The sequence below is a fragment of the Pteropus medius genome, unplaced genomic scaffold, assembly GCF_902729225.1.
Source record: "Pteropus medius unplaced genomic scaffold, Ma_sr-lr_union100, whole genome shotgun sequence".
NCBI classification, from domain to species: domain Eukaryota; kingdom Metazoa; phylum Chordata; class Mammalia; order Chiroptera; family Pteropodidae; genus Pteropus; species Pteropus medius.
The window spans coordinates 19,074,594-19,092,857 of NW_024344370.1; the positions used below are offsets into that span (position 1 = coordinate 19,074,594).

The 18,264-nt window shown below is 33.6% G+C and overlaps 1 protein-coding gene across 5 annotated transcripts in view; it reads left to right on the forward strand.

Moving 5' to 3' along the window:
* The window catches only part of CHM (CHM Rab escort protein), a 192,502-nt gene that overhangs the window by 158,251 nt on the left and 15,987 nt on the right, over positions 1–18,264 (forward strand). The gene's annotated exons all lie outside the window — the stretch shown is intronic.

Consider the following 18,264-nt stretch of genomic DNA (forward strand, 5'->3'; position numbering starts at 1 on the left):
AAGTTTAGATGTTTATTTCCAGACTACTATGATATAAAAACGTTTTAAGTTGTCGTTAAATTTGACCATTTTTCTTTCATCTTCATCATTATCAAACCTTCCTACTTAGATAAATATTTCCTAAAATTTTAAACCACTTTTCCAAATTACCCTGCAACATAGTAATCAGTGACCCATCTTAAGCTAGCTCTTTCCCACATGGCTCCTTCCTTCTTTGTCATCTAAATTATGGTCCTGCTTAATTCACTGATTTATGTCTGTATATACTCTCCCATCCCCAAACCTCTTTTTCAGGTCAGCTTATTCAGAAAAGTCTTCCTACTAGTTGAGGACATAGTATGCCTCTTGTATTTTGTAGTCATATATAACATGAAGTTATACTGTGATCTTCACATTTTCTAAGTTAAATCATAGCTATTTTAAACACCCCCTGGGTATTTCCCTGAATTTTGACATTGTTTAACTTTCAATATATTTTTGGGGGAAGCTTAACTAAAATACATTTCATATGTATGTGTTTGTCTTAGAATCTTTCTCATATAATAGAATTACATTTATGTAACAATCACTAAAGAAGTCAAAGAACTTTCATCATATTATTACATTCCGCAGAGTGCAATGTTATATAGTGAGAAATAGTGACGCAGCACCTCTGCACTTTCCAAATGTAGGACATCCCCACCTTTGGATGAAGCGTATTTCTTGATAGATCTCTTAAAGTAGTTTGTGGTGAGGCAAACTTTTGTTTGCTCACTCCTGCATTTCACACATGGACTGTCAGTCAGCTAGGTAAGAGTAACCTAGAGTACTATCTAGATTTTCTTTAGGCCCACCTAGAAGATCCAGAGAGATGGCAAAATTATTTGCCCAAGGTCATGTGATATTTATCATTGAAATACAGTAATGTTACTACTACTAACAATAATAATAATAGCTATCATCAGGGATTTGTGGGGAGTCAGTGCAGGGCTAAGTACTCCCCATTCATTTTTTTCATACAGTTCTTAAAATAATTCTATGAAGTAGGTGCCATTAGCTCAATTTCTTAGAAAACTAAGGCTTAGGGAGTTTAATTACATTGCCAAGATCACACACTTCAATAAGTGGCAGAACAGGGATTCAAACATTTTTTTTCATTCAGGGCCCATAAAGCAGCCTATTACTTTGCTGATGCTAAAAATTTTTTAAATAATAATAACAATGCAAGCCTCATATAGTTTTCTCTCTGTTCAAAAATCATAAACACTGCACCACCCCTAAAACTGGGCTTTTTCCTATCATACAATAGAGAAAACAATTTTCTTGCATTCTGTGATGGTAGTCATTCAATGAATATTTATTGAGCCCCTACTAAATGTTGTGCGCCAATGGATATAAATGAATTAGGGCTGTTGTAAAGATTCAATGTTTATAAAGTGCTGGGCAAAGAGTAAGCATATAATAAATGGCAGCTGCTATTAATATCAAAAATACCATTGCTAATATTCTGGATTATTAATACCACGTAGAGCAAGATATTATTCTTTTTAATATTACTGTGTTTTCTCTCACTTTTGTGCCCTTGCATGAACTGTTCACTTGACCTAAGGTGGCCTTACAAACCAGTTAAATGCCTCTTCGTCCTTGGAATCCTAGTTCAGATATTCCCACTTTTCCCAAGCCTTTCCCAGCCTCATTCATGTACTTAGGCTTTTGCTCCTATGTTTAGATAGAACCTTTACCTTCCCTCTAGGTTAATACTCTATTTTAATAATAACGATAACTAACATTTTTAAGCACATACTATATGCAGGCACTGTTCTAAGTCACTTTATGTGGGTTAACTTAAGTTATTCTTCCAACAATTCTATGAGATATAGGCCCCATTGTCTATTATTCAGATGACAAAACTGAAGCACATAAAAAGGTAAATGATTTACCTAAGGTAATAGAATTAGTACAAGAGAGAAGCAGAATTTGAACACATGCAATGTGACTCAGGAGCCTGCACTTTTAACCATTATGCTGTACTGCTTCTAAGAGCAATTATAACATAATTAGCTTTACATTTCTTGTCCAATATGAAAAACAGAACCATGGCTTACCATTTCAATCCCTAGAATTTAAGTATGTATATTACACTTGATACCTTTGAGTTAATGGGGGAAAAAACTGCATGCAAAGTTTTATTTGTAAAGTGATATTTTCTAACTTTAAAGTTAAAAAAAAACTAAAGTTACCTGGAAACATTTTACCCACTAGCAAATGAAAAAGCAAAGATTTTATAAACATTCTATCTTAATATGTTCACAAAATTGAAAAGAAACGTTATTTTAAGAAGTTATTTTTTAGTTTGTTTACCTAATGTTGTGGGAATCAATTTCTAGCTTAACTTTATAGGAAACTTAAGGAGAATACTGGTACAATAGAAAGAATATTTGCTCAAGAGTCTACAGGATTACTTCAAATTAGTTATTTGAACTTGGAGAAGTTTACTAATTTCTTACATCTTGATTTTTTCATTAGAAATTGGGGTTGGGGTATGTGCTTCCACCACAGCCCCAACAGAGCCAGCTAAGTGAGCACCCTGCCCCTCTTCATGCCACTGCCATTTCCCCAACACAGCTAGCTGTGTGACACCTCCCTCCCCCAGTACATGCATCCCATACAGGGATTAACCCTTAAGCATCTGTCTCTGGCAGCTAGAGAAATTGCGCTTCTGGGCCCCATGTGTCTGAAGCAATTGAAGAGAAACACATAGGAACAAACAGAGATTCAAGCGAAAGGAGGAGACTATTTCAAACAAAAGAACAAGATAAAAAACCCCATTAAAAAAATTAATTGGACAGAAGTAATGTACCTGATAAACAGTTCACAGTAATGTTTGTAAATATGTTCACCATACTCCAGAGAAGAATGGATGAACACAGTGAGAACTTAAAAAAGAGATAGAAAATATAAGAAAATACCAAACTGAAGTAATAAAGCTGAAAAATATAACAACTAAAAGAATACTCTAGAAGGAGTTTCAACAGCAGACTAGGAGCAGAGGAAATAATCAGTTTATCTGGAAGTCAAGGCAGTGGAACTTAACCAAGCAGAGCAGCAAAGAGGAGGAAAAAAAAAAAAGAACTTTAAAAATTGAAGATAAGCAGCTTAAGGGACCTATGGGACAACATCAAGTGGAATAACATTTGCATGATAGGAGTTCAAGAAGTAGGAGAGATAAAGAAAGGAACAGAAAATTTACTTGAAACAATGGCTAAATAAAACCTTCTTTAAATCGTGGAAGGAAACATCCAGGAAACCCAGGTAGTTTCAAACAAAATGAACCCAAAGAGACCCATACCAAGACACATTATGATTAAAATGCCAAAGTTTGCATATAAAGAGAGAATCTTAAAAGCAACAAGAGAAAAACATCTTCTTACATACAAGGATACCCCCATAAGACTATGAGCAGATTTCTCAACAGAAACTTTGCAGGCCAGAAGAGATTGGCTTGATATGTTTATAATGATAAAAGGACAAAAACTTCCAACTAAGAATGCTCTGCAAGGCAAAGTTATTATTCAGTACTGGAGAAAGAGCTTTCCAGACAGACAAAAGCTAAGGGAGTCCATCAGCACTAAACCGGCCTTATAAGAAATGTTAAAGGGACTTCTTTTAGGTGGAAATAAAAGGTACTAATTAGTAAGCAGAAAACACTTCAAAGTAAAAATCTCACTGGTAATGGTAGTGAATTAATCACATATGAAGCTAGTATATATATGGGGGAGGAGGGAGAGAGAGAGGAAGGCTGTTACGTGTGAGCCTCCTGGTAACCTATGGTAGATACACTAAAGATAATGAGAAAGGAACCTAAGCATAACACTATAGAAAATCAGTAAACTAAAAGGAAAGAAAACGAGAAAAAGAAAAAGGAACGGAAAGGAACTATAAAACAATCAGAAAACAATTAACAAAATAACAGTAATTGCATACCTATCAATAATTACTTTAAATGTAAATGGACTAAATTCACCCATCGAAAGGGAGTAGTTGAATGGATTAAAAAAAAAGACCTATCTATATGATGCTTGTAAGAGATTCACTTCAAATGTAAGGAATAAACCCATGCATACATGGTCAATTAATTTATGACAAAGGAAGCAGGAGTATACAATGGGAAAAGGACATTTTATTAAGATGTTTTAATCTCTTTATTTTTTAATTACAGTTGACAATATTTTATATTAATTTCAAGTGTACAGCCTGGCGGTTAGACATTTATATAATTTACAAAGTGATCTTCCTGATTAGTCTAGTGTCCACCTGCCACTATACATAGTTATAACACTATTGTTGACTATATTCCCTGTACTGTACTTTACATCCCTGTGGTTGTCTTGTAACTACCAATCTGTACTTTGTAATCCCTTCGCCTTTTCGCCCAGTCCCCCAACCCCCCTCCCATCTGGTTACCATCAGAATGGCTATCATCAATAAATCAACAAACAACAAGTGTTGGCGAGGGTGTGGAGAAAAGGGGACTCTCATGCACTGTTGGTGGGATTGCAAATTGGTGCAACCAATACAGAAAACTGTGTGGAGGTTACTTAAAAAAATTAAAAATAGAACCACCTTATGACGCAACAGTCCCACTTCTGAGTATTTATCCAAAGAAATCCAAAACACTAATTCAAAAAAATATATACACCTCTATGTTCATTGCAGCTTTATTTATAATAGCCAAGATATGGAAGAAGGGAGTTTTTAAAATAAATGTTAGAAAAACTGGACAGTCATATGCAAAAGAATAAAACTTGACCACTATCTTATACCATACACAAAAATTAACTCAAAATGGATTAAAGACTTGAATGCAAGACCTGAAACCATAAAATGGCTTAATAAAAGCACCTTGAGATTGATCTACCAGTGTAGGGGTTTTTTGTTTGTTTGTTTGTTTGTTTGTTTGGTGAGGGGAGTATATAACCCCTAAGGCAAGGGCAACAAAAGCAAAAATAAACAAATGAGACTACATCTGTACAGTGAAAGAAACCATTATCAAAATTAAAAACAACCTATTGAATGGGAGTAGATCCGTTAAGGGGTTAAGAGCCAAAATATATAAAGAACTCATGCAGCCCAACGGCCAAAAAAAAGAAAAAAAATCAATCTGATTTAAAAAAAAAAAAAAATGGGCAGAGGATCTAAATAGACATTTCTCCAAAGAAGACATACAAGTAGCCAACAGGCACATAAAGATGTTTAACGCCACTAAACATCAAGGAAATGCAAACCAAAACCTAATGAAATTTTACCTCACACCTGTCAGAATGAGTATTGTCAAAAAGACAAATAGTAAGTATTGCTGAGGATGTGGAGGAAAGGGAACTCTCATGTACTTTTGATGGAAGTATAAATTGGTGCAACCACTATGGAAAACAGTATATAGGTTTCTCAAAAAATAGAACAACCATGTGATCCAGCAATTTCTCTTCTGGGTATTTATCTGAAAACAAAAACACTAATTTGAAAAGATATATACATACGTATGTTCATTGCAGTATTATTCACAACAGCTACGATCTGGCAACAGCTTTAGTGTCTACCAATGGTTGAATGGATAAAGAAAATGTATGTACACATAGACATGCAATGGAGTACTAAGCCATAAAAAAGAATGAAATCATGTCATTTGCAACGATATAGATGGACCTTGAGGATGTTATACTAAGTGAAATAGGCCAGACAAAGGCAAATACTATCTGATTTCACTTACACGTGGAATCTAAAAAACAAAACAAGTGAACAAACAAAACAAAACTGGATTCATAGACACAGAGAATAGATTGGCGGTTGCCAAAGGGGAGGTATGTTGAAGAATGAGTGAAACAAGTGAAGGGGATCAAGAGGTACAAACTTTCAGTTTTAAATAAGTCATGGGGATGTATTTTACAACATAGTGACTATAGTCAATAATACTGTTATTAACTTTGTGTGGCAACAGAGGGTAACTGGACTTATTGATTGTGGTGATTGTCACACAATGTATACAAACGTTGAATCATGATGTATACCTGAGACCAATATAATAGTGTATGTCAGTTATACTTCCATTAAAAAAAAGAAATTGGGGGGTTGATCTAAAGAATTTGTAAAGATCCCATAGAAGTCAAAACCCCTCAGTGGTTCAGATTTTGCACACGTGAAAAAGCCACCAGTCCTATATACATACTTGATAATGTATGGTACATTATTTTAAGCAAAATGGCTAAGATTTTTTTTTCTAAAGCCCTCTCCAACTCTAGTTTTCTCACTTATTTTTTTCATGATAAAATTATCTTGTTGATCTTTACTATAGCTTAATCGATTTATAAATACAAAACCCACAGTATATACAAAGGATTGTCTGCTCTTTTAGTCTCAATAGTATGGCTTACAGCAGGAATATTGAATGAAGGAGATATGTTTGAATTTATTATTTATACTTTGCCTTGTTCCAGAGAAAAAGGAGTAAAGTTCATGTTCATTTTTAAATCTTGTATGCCTTCTTCTATGCACTATTTAAAAAGTACTAGTTAATGGTTATAATGGAGCTAATTTTTGATATAACATATAACAAGATTTAAGAAATACACTGAGATACAAACTGACATTTTTGTCATTCACTTGCTTTTATTACTTAATTAAAGTTTGGCTTCTTTTTTTCCCTCATCCTCTTCTTAGGCTTTGTGCCTTTTCACAGACTTTCAGGAATAATTTGTAATTTGGACATTAAAAGTCTTTAATGGTGTATTTTCCTGCTGCTGCCCTAATTGAGAGTCATTGATGTCACAACTAGCCGTATGTTGTTCTGCTCTTGGTAATTAGCTTATCTGTCTTCTAAAACAGAACTAGTCTGATAATATCACGGAAGGCTTTAAACCACCCTTCCCTTTCTCTTGATTTTTTTCTGTTTCAAGTCAGCAAAAGGGGGGGCGGGAAGGAAAGGAGACTGTGCCCCGTGTTTATTTTATGTATCCAAACCTCTTTGTTCATTTATTTTCCTCTTTGAAACTCTGGTTATAGGCAAATTTCTTAGCTTACAATGTTGCACAGTCGTTCTCTTCCCTAACTACTTTTACTTCTAAATCTCTTATAAGTTTTTTTTTATTTTTTTCCTGAACCTTTTGAATAAAGCATATCCTGAACACAGTGAAACAGGTTTTTTAAATTTACGTAATTATTTCTTAACAGAAAAATTTCATTATTTCATAGGTAAAGCACTAAAAACTGAAAATGTTGAATATTCATAATATAAGAACCCACCTTTTAAGGGAGGAGTGATAGAATTTGATATTACTCATATTTGAAAAAAAAATCTACAGAAGAATTTGTCTCGATTAGGATTCTTGAGAGAAGACTTTTTACTATTCTTTCTGAATGTTTTTGTTTTTATATATCTAGGTTAGCTATGTTGTGGATTTCTCATATCTATACTAATTACATTATTGAGCTGCTAATAACTTATGTGTTCATTGTTTTGTAGAAGTCAAAAAAGAAAGTATTATAATATTTAGGAAGAATAAATTCTAAGTACTGTATAAGTTTAATATTTTTTTAATCATTAAGTAGGTTTCATTGTGACTTATTTTCCCTTAAAGCAATTACTTAAGTAGACAAATACATCTAGACTTTGGTTCCCTTGTATAAATGACAGGCATATAATCAGTATTGCCAGCTGAGTGAAACTAAATTCCTCTACTTGCCCTAAAAATTGAAGCTGTAGTGATGAAATCATGAACTCACTGTTCTTCCTATTGGAAGAATCACTTGAAGATAAATGTTGGCAAGCATTGTAACTAATGCAGTTATACCTGAATAAATCAAACATAATCAAAATGTATACCAATTAGACTTTGTGATTTGTACCCATTCCTCAGAGGTAATAAAATGAAATTTAGAGAGAGTAAATGATGTGAAATTTGGTGATAAATAGTTCAGTTGTTTAACAAAGAAATGCATTTTAAAGATACATTCATGAACAAATTAGCTTGTTGGACATATTACAGAATTATGGCTTTTAGAGAGAAAAGATGGGAATTTTTCTTTTAAATACTGAGTCGTACTAATGTCGAAATCTAGAAAATCCATTCTTTACTAGCCATAGCAATCTATATGTAAATATTTATTTTCCTTTTCAAGATTTTCAAAGGTATTTTACCTCCACTTAAATATGAGAAGATGAGGAATTTAAATTTGTCATTTACTCTGCTCTTACCTAATAAAGGTTTTATGTTATTCTTTCTGAGCGCACACTTCTACTCGTTGACTAATAATACCTCATTTATCTTTATCTCTGTTCAGTAGCTACTGCTCAAATTCGCCCATTCTAGAATCAACAGCTTTTACTTCACATTAAGAACAGGGTAGAAATTTGTGACCTTTTACAGTGTAATTCAGGGTTGACCAATACTGTGGTACTTTATATTAAACATTATTCAATTTTTGTGTTGTGTTCAGTGAAGTATAATACATAAAATTCATTTTGTAGTCTTTATTAAAGAAAATCTTATTTTAATGTTTTAGGCATCATGTAATGAGAGAATATATAATTCAATATTTTCAGTTTGTCAACAATTTTAATTTTTCTTTTTACAAATTACATGTTTTAGACTTTTTTTCATTCTATGCTAAGCAAATGCTACATTAAAGTCTTATGTGGCCAAGAATGTGCTTAAGACATTAAAATACCTTAAATTCACCTTCACTGGCTGTTTAATGACTTTTCATGGATATTACATTTCCTTAGATTTGGCTTGATTTAGAACTTGTAAAACCATAAGTGCTCCACTGAAGTTTACCTTCATATGGTATGGGAATGATATATATGAAAGGTACTTGCAAGACAACTAAATAGTTCAGTTAACAGGATACATTCTAAGGACACACTATTGTGTGGTAGTTGAGCACAGGCTGGGTTCAAATCCCAGCTCTTTTACATACTAGCTGATTGATCTTAAGCAAGTTACTTAATCTCTCTGTGCCTCAACTTCCTTATCGATAAAATAGGGATAATGATAGTACCTACCTCAGGATTATTATCAGGATCAAATTAATATGAACAGTGTATGGCATTTATAAGTATTCAATATATATTAGTTTTTACTTTAAAATCAATCACCAGAGTTAAAGAAAATTCTAGGAGTCATAGAGATGTCTTCCAAAACATGGATGGATACCTTTGGAGACATGTCTTAGTAAGCTGAGCCAGTGATTTCCCTCATTTATTTCAGAATAATTTCCTGCTCCAAAAGCAGACTTCTGATCTGCATACAGACCAGAAGTACCTAGCAGAAATGCCTTCTAAGGAAACCGGAAATATCTTTTGTTCAGAATAAAAATATTTTAGGTGATTTGTTAAATGAATTTTCATTACGGTGGGATTGAGGTTAGATAGCAAAGATTTGAAAGTCAGTTAGAAATACCCATTAGTATGTAAACACTGATCAATAATACTTATTTAGCACCCCATAGTGGGCTGTATATAGCCTCCCTAAATACATTCTTCGGCTAGCTGAAATGTATTCTTTTAGGTTTGAAATTTTTAGTTTTTTAAATATTTATCTTTCTAGCATGTCTCATACATTTCCTTGCCATTCAATACTGAATATATGAAACATTTTAAACTTTGTCTTATAACAGGGATGCTGTGAACATACTTTATTATATTCATTGTGTAATCCAGTGATGCCCTTGAAGTCTATTAAGGTATTTAGGCCTATTTGTTCCTATGCTAAATGACCCTACACTGTCTGCTTTTATCATTCCTTGTATCTACATTTTATGTCTTCCTCCAGCTGTTTTCATGCAGCTGTCAGGATGTTATTTCTGGCAGCAGTTTTCACTGACCTCTCTTCTCTCTTACTGTTTATAATCTGCAGAGGGCCAGAAAACGAGATAGCCAAACATGTTGAAATTGAATGTAATATTAACATGATCAAGTTCTGATCTAGTGGTTGTGTTAGTCTTTGGGGCATTATAACGTCTACCTTGTGTGCTGAAAATACTTTTTTTTGATGAGAGGGGTATACTTCTTGGTTCTTGGTTGTATGTAAAAGACCTCTGAATAGTGAGACATTACCGTAATTGCAATGTAAACAGAGGTCAATATTAGTTAAATTGGTATTTTGATACACTGTAGCAAGTCCTTGATATGCAATAATGTCAGGCTTTTATAAGCAACTCTAGGTTAGCTTAGTTATTTTTTTTTCTTTTTTAAAGTAGTAATGCTACATGTTTGTGTGTATATGCTTTAAATCTCCAAATATATATATATTTAAATCTCCAAATTAAGTTCTCTTCCCCTCAGCTTATTTGATTCAAGTTATTGAGATTGTTAAATATTTGAAATTCATTTGTGTTTTCCAAAGCTGAATGAGTCATATTTTTCATACACATAGTTCATCTTTCAGAACATACCTTATATCTTTATTTTCTACTCATCTTATATCCTAAATGAAGCTAATACAGAATTTGTTTTCTTTTAAAATTGTTTTTAAATGGCCAAAACATCATCTCTGCAGCTCTTTTATTTCACATTTAAGTTCACACTCTTTATATAGTACTTATATTCTAGGCAGTTTGAAATCTTTTTTTTTTTTTTGGTAAATAATCCATCAGTAACAGCTGTTTTATTCTGGGCTTTGATGTTACAGAATGTTTTTTGTCTGTGATATGGTTATATGTGAATATATAATGTGAATATGTATACATACATATAAAATAATGGATAATCAAGAATTTTGTGTAGATACTGGTTTATATAATCTTTTCTGCTTTTACGGCCCTATAATGTTATCTCCGTTTCATAAAAATGAGTTTAGATAATGATTTTAAACAATAATTGATGACTTTTTGTTATTTGAAAATGTGACTATAAATTTTTTAATTAGTAGTGTCATGAAGCATGGATTTGATTTCACAAGTAAAGTTATTTTTCCTTGTGATCTCAAGTTGACATTCAAGATGTTTTTCATTAATTGAGAAAGTACAAGCTGACTCTGTAATTACTATGGAAATTTTCATAGTTGGATTCAAAAACCAAATTGTGTGCCCATATGCCATCAAACTCAGTTCCTCACTTGGTACCGTAAAGAAAATGTGTTTCTGACCTTTTTCTCTAATTGACAATCATACATTCTTACTTGGGCTGTGTTATATAAATTACATTTGGTCTTTATGTCTATATGAAAGACAAGTTATGAGCCACAATAATCCCTGTATACATAAATTGTATATTCCTAGTTAAGTTGCACAGTAAAATGCACTTGTTAACTAGCCCATACATAAAGTTTCTTTTTATGCATTTGAAACAATTAATGCCTACCCTTATAGAGTGAATGAATACTGCGTGTGATAATCTCAGAAGCTTGAGGACTAGATTTCCTACTTTTTTCAGCAAGCATTTACTTCTATTTTACATTCATGTCTGTAATGCCATCTGCTTTTGGTTTAAAATCTGTTGTCATTGAAAGAGTAATGGCTGATGAGTAGTAAGGAGTTAGATTCATAAAACTTTAGAACTAAAAAAGAGGTCTTGTAGATGAACTTATTCCACCCCTTTTGTTTAATCATGAGAATGCTGAGACCAGAGAGATAAACTGAATTGGTCAAGTAGATATAAAGAGCAAAAGTCATACCAGACCCATATAACCATGGGTCCTCTACTGTGTCACCCTGCTACTGTACATTATGAGACTTGTCACTTTTAAATGTGCTCATTATTATTATTGTTTAAATTCTGAGTACAAATCCCACTTCTCATGTGTTTAAAAAAAATTATATGAGGGCAGTAACTTATTATGAGAGACTGTTTTAGAGAACTGTGTTCTTCTAGTTCTGTGTTGAGTGATGTCTCCTTCTGAATTTCAGATGCTCTTGTTTCAGTGGTGCTGATTGTGACTGACATTCCATTCACCAGAATTTTTTTAAGTATCACCCTTAAATTCTATGAATTAAAGCTTATTTCCCACCGAGGCTTTTTTAATGTCAATAGAAATCTAAGTATATTGCTAACAGATGAATTGTGATAAAGAACACATTTTGTTATCTTTCAGCCCATTAAGCCTTTAAGCAGTTGCTAAGTGAAATAAAAAGAACATAGTTTATACATGGTAGAGTCAGAGATAATTATTAAAATTTTTTTCTGAGTCAGTTATAATTTCACATGATGCCAGTGGGTAACATTTTCACTTCTATTGCGTCGTCACAATCTTAGTAAAAGTTGTTAATTGGTATTAATGAATGTAATACTTTTAGGAAAGCACTTGCCCCTTTTGACTTAATTTATGGTCATTTTTCGCATTTATTGAGGAAGTTAGTCCTGTGGACAAGAATTAAAGTCACAGAATACAAAGAAGCATTTTTACACAGAGAGTTAAATTTTAGTAGAAATGTGACAACATGTTCTACAGATTTGGTTTTGTGATTCTCTTAATGCATTAAGGTCTTCAAAATTTTTGCTTTTATACCCCTTGAACCCCTTAAAAGTTGCCATGTATAATTTTTCATCATAAGATTCAAATACTTGCCAAGAATGTAGTTTTTAACATTATAAATATTGATATATGATAGTAAAACTGTAACATCACTCTTTTAAATGTATTTGATTGAATTTAAGTGCTAGAGATATTTGATATCCACTATCATCCACTGAAAAAAAATAAATGGAAATAGAATTTTTTATTGTTATTTAGTTTCCTAGGACAATTAGATCCTAAATATGTTTAAAAATGTCTTCTGGATTGAGCAATTAATACTATTACTTAATCAAATCCTAATTAGTATATTATAATTTTGATAAAGGATCATTAAAATAAGTTTATTGAAATGCATTGCTCAATAAAGTGGAAGGAGGCTGAGTTGGGCATCTGGACGATGACCCCCTTATAGTCATTGTACCTAGTGAAAAGTCCTCTTGTATCTTTGTATATACATCCTAGTTTGAAAACTGCTGCCTTAAGTGACAGGCTGCACCTTCTACAGGATATTATTACAATTACCCAACATCATTTAGTGACTAAGAGCAGTCATTTAGTGACTGACTCTAGAGTCAGACCAGGTGGGTTTGAATTCCAGCTCTGAGTCCCAGCTCTTCCTTTTACTAATTGCATGACTTTGAGAAATCTGCTTAACCCATTTCCCATTTGCCCCGAGAATACTCACTGGCAGTGCTTGCTGCTGCAGCATTTACCCCAAAGTAACTCACATATTACATACAGTCCTAACCTTATCCCCAAAGTTTGTCACGAAATATCTTGCTTTCATTATTATTTTCACATTGCTCTAGTATAGCGATAGTCTTTGGAAACAAATGACATCATTCTATTGATAGCATTCTGTTTTTAGTAGTGGCATTTCCATTTACAAAATATAATAATTCTCAATCGCTGAAAATGTCAAATCCTAGGAAATGTAGCATTCCTATGTGTGATGTTAACATAGTTCTCAGACAACTGTTAGCCTAAAATTCATTTGATGAATCTGATTTATATACACATTTCTGTTACATTAGGATTAGAAACAAATTCTATTTAGAAATAACTCCAAGAACAGTTTTTATATTTTATTTTTACATTGAAAACCAATCAGATTTGCTTCAGCCTTAAAAAGCATGTTTATGTAAAACTAACACTGGCAGCGAGCTAAACTTTTTTTCTAAAAGGAAAACAGGTTCACTCTACTGTTCCTCTTTCTTCTCTCCAGAGAAATGAGGATAACAGTGGGCTGTTACATAGGTGAAATGAAATAACACTTCAGACATAGTGACTGACACATGTAGGTGAGCTGCACAGTCAATTCTAGATAATCTTAAAATCTTTTGAGAATTTTATAGATAAATTAAAGTGCGAGTATTTCTCAGGCAGACTTAAATAATTTGAGGACTATCCATTGATACTTTTCTTACCTCTGTTCTGGTTGATCAGATAATTTCCTACATTTTATATAAGAAACTAGTAAAAAATTTCCCCCGTGCATATGAATGCATAAATATATTTGTGTGCACACATGTCTGTTTAAGCCTATAATTACTTAATGTCTGCCCATGACGGAGAACAAATTATCTTCAGCCACAAATATTTATTAAATACTCACTATAAGTGAGAATTATATCTGACAAAGAGAAAACTAGACTCTAAAACTCGCCCTTACAAAGGACTTAAGAAAGATATGAAGATTAATAAACCAATTTTGAAAATAATCTGAATTTTTAAAAAAACAGTCTCTCTGATTTAAAGAGAAGCAGTGAATTCAGAGTAACCTATACAAGGAAGGGACATAGGCAACACGAAAAACGAGATGTCTAGGGAGAAAAAATAGCTGTTTATATCTTAAATGTGAAGATCAGTCAATAATATAGCATATAAGCAGAATCAAGGTACAGATATTAGAATTCAGGTTATGAACATCTTTAATTTTTCCTTCTAAGAATTGCTATAAAACTCATTAAATACAATATGGTAATCTGACTTCACTACTAAAAATTTTTACTACCACTCCCTGAATTGAACCTCTTATATTGTTAGGAAACATAAGGATATAATTGTTCCAGTGTATTTCTTTTATATATTCTGTTTCACAGAACTAGTAGTTTAACATTAAGATATTTTTCAAAATATACTTTTTTATTTATATTCCTCTTCATTTCCTTTTTCCCTAGTACACATTAATTGAGTAGAAAACTGGAAAATTGAGAACTTTGACATGAATGTTGGTATTTTATGAGCCTGTGGGATGAAGAAACAGGACATTTGAGTGTTATATCAAGGATTTCTGTCTTTATGGTTCTTTTTGTTTTAAATTTTCATTGCAACTTTATTATTTGAATTTTAAATAGATTGAATTTAGAAGTCTGACCAGCATCAGATCAATAATTACTCAGCACTGTTTACTGCTAGATTGCTGCTGCTGTAGCCAGTATTCTGAATGTTCATGACACTAAATAGATGCTTGCTTTAACTGAAGCTGATAGAGAAACAAGATATTTGAGGATACCTCACTATTATCTAATATTTTTTTTTTACTTCATAGCATTTTTAAAGTAAAAATTGTATTTAAGGTGTACAACATGATTTGATGTACACATACATAGTGAAATGATTATTAGTACAATCAAGCTGATTAACATATCTCCTCAGATAGTCACTATTTTTTTCTTTTGTCATGAGAACACCTAAAACCTACTCTAGTAGCAAATTTCTAGTATTCGATACAGTATTGTTTTTATTGGGAACTTTTTCTCAATTAGTTTTTTTTTTTTAATTACAGTTGGCATGCAATAATATATTAATTTCAGTTGTACAGCATAGCGATTAGAGATCTATATAACTCGCAAAGTAATCACCCAACTAAATCTAGTACCCCTCTTCTCCTTTATATATTTGTTACATTGTTGACTATTTTCCTTATGCAGCACTTTAAATCTCCATGACTATTTTGTACCTATCCATTTGTACTTCTTAATCTCTTTGCCTTTTTTTGCCATCTCCCCATACCCCCTCCCATCTAGTAGCCCTCAAAATATTCTCTGTATCCATGAGTTCATTTCCTTTTTTGTTGTTGTCATTATTTACTTTGTTCTTTAGATTCCACATGTACTTAAAATCATGTGATATTTGTCTTTCTCTGACTTATTTCATTGAGCGTAATACTCTCTAGGTCCATCAAGGCGATATCTTTTTCCATCCTCTTTCTTTTAGTCTGTGTGTGTCTTTTAATCTGAAGTGAGTCTCTTGTAGGCAGCATATATAGGGGTTTTGTTTTCTTATCCATTCAGCCACTCTATCTTTTGGTTGAAGCATTGATTCTTTTCCATTTGAGGTACTTGTTCATAGATATGTAGTTATTGCCATTCTTTATTCCTGTTTTTGATACATGTTTTTTCTTCTTAAAGAAGTCTCTCTAACAATTCCTGTGATACTGGCTTGGTGTTGATGAAGTCCTTTAGTTTTTTGTTTGTTTGTTTGTTTGTTTGTTGTTTGTTTTGTTTTTTTGCTTGTTTTTTCTTTCTTTTTTTTTTTCCCTTTATTTTGGTCTGGAAAGCTCTTTATCTGTCCTTCGACTCTAAATGATATCGCTTTGCTGGATAAACTATTCTTGGTTGTAGATCCTGGGTTTTCATCATGTTGACTATTTTGTGCCAGTCCCTTCTGTTCTGCATAGTTTCTTTTGAGAAATCAGCTGCCAGTCTTATAGGTGCTCCCTTGTAGATAACTAACTGCTTTTCTCTTGCTACCTTTAAGATTCTTTCTTTGTATTTAACCTTCGACATTTTAATTATACTATTCTTGGTGAGGGTCTGCTTGGATTCATCTTTTCGGGAATTTTCTAGGCTTCCTGGAGTTGTATGTGTATTCCCTTCACCAGATTAGGAAATTTTTCCATCATTATTTCTTCAAGTAGATTTTCAGCTTCTTGTTCTCCCTCTTCTCCTTCAAGTACCCTATGACATGGGTGTTGTTACATTTAGTTTTGTCCCATAGGCTTTTTAAATTATTATCATATTTTTAGATTCTTTTTTCTTGCCGTTCTGATTGGGTGTCCTCAGCTTTCCCATCCTCTGTATCAGTGGTTCATTCCTCTTCTTCTTTCACTCTGTTGATTCCCTCTGATATACTCTTCATCTCAGATAATATATTCTTCATTTCTGGCTGGTTTCCTTTTATAATTTCCATTTCCACTTTTACGTGTTCTATCTCTTTGTTAAAGTTCTCACTGAATTATCTACACTTCCCCTAAGTTCATTGAGCATCCTTATAACCAGTGTTTTGAACTCTGCATCTTTTAAATTGCTTGCCTCCATTTTTTCTGGAGCTCTGCTCTGTTCTTTCATATGAGTTCTGCTTCTTTGTCTTCCCATTTTGGCTGCCTTTCTGTGTCTATTTCTATGTACTAAGCAAAGTTCCTAAGCCTCCCGATCTTATTAATGGGGCTTTGTGTAGTAGGTGTCCAGTGTCACAGTCTTAAGAGGGGTTCAGCTGCAGGCCAAGTTTAGCCCCAACCTGTGGCCCTCCAGGGCCACCTGTTAAGATTCAGCAAGCAATCCACAGATGCTGTGCTTATAATTGCCTCAAGAAACCACACCAGAAACTGTGGTCAGCTGCCACCAGTGTGAGTCTTGGCACTGCTCAGCAAGGAGCACCTGACTCGCCAAGGACACACCTGGATGTGGCTTGGGTGGGGCTGCAAGTTGGCGGAGGCAGAGTTTCAGGAAATCCTCTGGGCGGAGTCACCTCTGTTATCCAGTTTGATGATGTCTCAGCTATGGCAGCACTGGCTTCTCACACTGGGAGAGGGAGGGCACAACAGTGGAACAATGAGTACCATCAGCATTTCTGCCAGGGATAAAGCCTCACCTCCAGCTCTCACTTTGACAATTCAGTGTCCCCTGTAAGTCCCTGGTGACCCCCAAGCTGCTGACCCAGCGCTGGTGCTGTCAGAGAAAGCAAGTCTGTCACAGTGAAGTCGGGTCGCAGTCACAGCTCCTTTAAGAGGAACATCTGCAGCTGTTAGCCTCTGTCCCTTTCCGCCACTGGGGACCAGGCAGCCTTGCATCTTCGTTCCCTCCTACCCCCTACTGTTGCAGGGTGATTTCTTATTTCTCTCCCTAGTTGTAGGGCTTCTGTTCATCTAGACCCCAGGTGACTTTGCTTGCTGTTTGCTCCATGTTTCCGTCCAAACTTTGATGCAGTCCCAAAAGGAGATGAACAAAGCCTCTATCATCTACGCCATTTTGCCCAGTGTCTGCCTTTGTAGTTCTATACCTACTGTAATTCGATTATCTGGGGAGTTTAAACTCCCTCCCATCAAAGTTATATAGCATTTGAAATATTTAAGCTAATTAGGAAAAATTTTATTGTGAAGGTTTTATACATTTTGAAGTATTTAGTACCATACATCCTACAATATCCCAGAATCAATGAGAATCATTGTTGCACTCATATAAAAATATTGCTTAAATAAGATAGATCTTTTATTAGGCCATACATAAGATAGGAACTGTCTTAGAATATCACTTTCTTTGGTGAACCTGGAAAAATATACTGTGTAATTTTATTTTAGCTCACATGGTTGTTAAGTTTTTCTCAATCTATGCTTAGATGTATTTTGGAGTAGCTGAATGTGGAATGAATTTTAATAATGAGATTCCTATTCTGACATTGGCTTTCATGATAAACTTTGAACTACCTTCCTGGGTTTAAAAAAAAAAAAATGTCTAGTAGTCTGAAATAAAGTTTTAGAAAAGAATTGGGAATA